We start from the raw sequence: 3,862 nt of genomic DNA, 5'->3' as shown, positions 1-3,862 counted from the left end.
AAACCAAAGACAGCGCATCTCTCAAAAATACGGATGCAATAGTCCTCAACAAAATGCTAGCAAATAGAATTCAGGAATATATAAAAAGGACTGTACCCCATGACAAAGTTGGGCTTATTTCCAGGATACCAAGCTGACTCTATATTAAAAAAATCAATCAGGGAGGTTCAAGGGTAGTTCAGTGGTAGAATTTTCATCTGCTATGCGGGAGACCTGGGTTCAATTCCCAGTCCATGCACTCCCCAAAAAACAAACAAACAAGCAAAACAATAAAAAAAAAAACCTAACTAAAATTCAACACACAGTGCTACAGTAACGGGATACTCACTTGGAAAAAATAATTAAATGTGATAGCATACACACACACACACACAAAAAATTAGTCAATGTAACCCACCATGTTAGTATGTTAAAGAAGAAAAATCACATGATCAACCAATGCAGAAAAAGCATTTGACCAAATTCAATACCATTCATAATAGAAACTCTCAGAAAAATAATAAATGGGAACTTTCTCAACTTGATTAGGAGCATCTACAAAAACCCACAGCTAATATTATGTTTAACAGTGAAGTACTGTCCCCTGAGGTTGGAAACAAAGCAAGGTTGTCCACTCACACTACTTTTATTCAACATCATGCTAGGAGTAGTCAGTGTCATAAGCCAATAAAGGAAGTAAAAGGTATACTGATCTGAAAGGAAGAAATAAAAGTGTCCCTATTTGCAGATGGCATGATTGTCTACATATAAATCCCAGGGGGTCTGTAAAAGACTTTCCAGAAGTAAGTGAGTTCAGTAAGATCACAGGATAGAAGAAAAGTCTAAAAAAATCAATTAAATTTCCATTTAGTACCAGTAAACACATGTAGGCCAAGGTAAAAATATAATAAAATTGAAAATTAAAAATTTGTAATTGCTCACAAAAAATGAAATTCTTAGATATAAATATAACAAAATGTGTACAGAACATGTGTGCTGAAAACTACAGAGCACTGATAAAAGAAATTAAATAAGGGCTAAATAAATGGAGAGACATTTAGTGTTCATGGATTGGGAGACTCCTAATGAAGATGCCAATTCTCCCCAAATTGATATACAGGTCTAATACACTTCCTGTCAAAATCCCTCCAAACTATTTTTAATATGGATTATTCTAAAATCAATGTGTAAAAGCAAAGAAACTTAAATAACTAAAACTATTCTGAAAAGGAAGAATAAAGTAGGAGTAATCAATATACCCAATTTCAGGACTTATTATATAGCTATGGCATGAGTGGTATTAACAGGTCAGTGGAACAGAATAAAGAACGCTGAAATAGATTAAGTAAATATGCCCAACTGTTTTTTGGCAAAGATACAGAGCCAATTCAATGAAGAATTGAAAGGCCATCTAACAATTGGTGTTGGAGCATTGGACATGCATTAGCAAACAAACAAAACACCCTCAACCTAAGTCCCATACTTTATCAAAAATTTAACTCAAAATGGATCACAGACTTAAATGTAAAGTATAAAACTATAAAATTGTAAGGAAAAAATTTAAGAGAAAATATTAGGGAGTTAGGGCTAGAAAAAGTGTTCTTAGATTTTTCACTAAAACCACAATCCAGACAAGAAAAAAATGATCAATCAGAATTCATTAAAATTGAAAGTGTAGAAGTGTTTGTTCTGTGGAGGACCTTGTAAAGAGGATGAAAATACTGAGAGAAAACATTTGTAAATCACATGTTTGACACAGGATTAATCTACAGATTATATAAAGAGCTTTCAAAATTCAACAGTAAAAATTGCAAATAATTAGAAGATAGACAAAAAAATAGAGACATTTCATCAGAGAGGATATCCAAATGGCAAATAAACAATCTCACTGACTATTAGCTAAATATAAGTTAAAACCATGAGATGTCACTACATAGTCATCAGAATGGCTAAAATAAAAAACAGTGACAGCACTTAATGATGGTGAGGATGCTGAGAAACTAGATCACTCACAAATTGCTGGTGGGAATGTAGAATGCTACACCTACTCTGGAAAACAGTTTCTTTTTTAAAAATATTTTTATTGAGAGATTTTCACACACATACAGCCCATCCATAGTGTACAATTAATGGCTCACAATATCATCGCATAGTTGTGTAATCATCACCAGGATCATTTTTAGAACATTTACATCACTCCAGAAAAAGAAGTAAAGGGCAAAATATGAAGCTACCATATGATCCAGCAGTTGTGCTTGTTGGCATTTATCCCAGAGAAATGAGAATGTATGTTCGCACAAAAACCTATACATAAATTTATAGCTGCTTCATTTGTAAAAGTTAAAATCTCGAAACAACCCTGATGTCCTTCAATGGATAAATAGTTAAACAAATTATGGTATATCCATTCTATGTAATACTATTCAGCAACGAAAGGGAATGAAGTATTGATACAGGCAATGACCTGGATGAGTCTCCAGAGAATTCTGCTGCGTGAGTAAAGCCAATCCCAAACAGTTACACGCTGTATGATTCCATTTATGGAGCATTCTTGAAATGGCAAAATCATAGAAATGGAGAGCGTATTATTTGTCATCAGGGATTAAGGAGGGGATAAAGGTGGGAGGGAAGTGGGTGTGGTTATAAAAGGGCAGCTGAGGGATCTTTGTGATGATGGAAATGTTCTGTTGTTTTTTTTTAATTTCTTAAAAAATAGGGAATGCTTCACACATTTGCGTGTCATGCTTGCATAAGGGCCATGCTAATCTTCTCTGTATCGTTCCAATTTTAGTATATGTGCTGCCAAATAGAGCACTGGAAATGTTCTGTATTTTGACCATATCAACATCAGTATCCCAGTTGCAACATTTTATTATAGTTTTGCAAGATGTCACCATTGGGAAAAGGGTACCACTGGGATCTCTCTCTATTATTTATACTGCATGTGATTTATAATCATCTCTTACTTTAAAAAGTCAATTTTACATAAATGCTGGAAAATTAATCTTGTCTGAAACTGTTTTGGGAATGTCTTAGCATGCCATAAGATAATACCTTCCATTCATATGGCAGTGTTTCAAGGAGGTTTCACACAATCTCTCTCACCAGAACTTTGTCATCTATTGGGAAGCCATAGTTGCCCTTCTAGAGATGAGGAAATGGAAACATTTAGAGGTAAGCTAGCTTGCATATAGTTGCACAACTAATAAGAGCCTGAGGCTTTGACACCTATGTGGGGTATCAAAATTTCGCTTGAGAATGACTTGCTTTCGTAGCCATAGAAGAGGATGAATGGCCTGTACATCCTTAAGGGTAAAATGAAAATCACTGGAGACATTATATCAAAACATATTAAGGTCAGGCTGATAATATCAGGACAGCATGACTCTCCATCTCTTGAGGAGTTAAGTTTGATTGAATCAGCCAGTGATTGAGTACATCTTGACAACATGTCTCTGAGATGGTCCAGGAGGTGGCAGGTCCAAGGACTTCGTGAGCAGCACAAGGGTTAATTTCCAGTTAGTTATTCTGTTCCCTACCCCTCAGATGAGGCTTTCCTGTGCACACCCCCTGAATGCAGAACTTGTAGGAAAAAAACTGTCTCCAAAGCATATGTTCAAATATAAATATGTAAGGAATGTATGGGGGAAAGTAGTGATTCTCTGTTTGCTTTTCATTAGGAATGGATTCCTGATATTCACTGTCCCAAGCAGAAAATCAAGGCCAGTTCCTAAAAGCCAACTGTCTTTCCTTTGTAGGCCTCTTCCAGGTTTACATAAAACATTATTCAGTGCAAAAATACTGGCGCTGGGCTGTGTGTTCTTGCACTCCAGCTGCCTTCCCTGCATTGGGAATCAAATGGCAGGTCCACTATTCAGCCTGC

General features: G+C 35.7%; 1 non-coding gene across 1 annotated transcript; it reads right to left on the bottom strand.

The window, feature by feature from the left end:
* Window positions 1-2,687: 2,687 nt before the first annotated feature.
* LOC143647423 (U6 spliceosomal RNA) lies at window positions 2,688-2,794 on the bottom strand. The gene has a single exon (XR_013158050.1). It is a non-coding gene; the product is annotated as a U6 spliceosomal RNA (small nuclear RNA).
* Between the last annotated feature and the right edge of the window lie 1,068 nt (window positions 2,795-3,862).

This window comes from Tamandua tetradactyla, chromosome 9 (assembly GCF_023851605.1).
Source record: "Tamandua tetradactyla isolate mTamTet1 chromosome 9, mTamTet1.pri, whole genome shotgun sequence".
Classification (NCBI taxonomy): Eukaryota; Metazoa; Chordata; class Mammalia; order Pilosa; family Myrmecophagidae; genus Tamandua; species Tamandua tetradactyla.
This window is presented reverse-complemented; position numbering and strand designations above follow the sequence as displayed.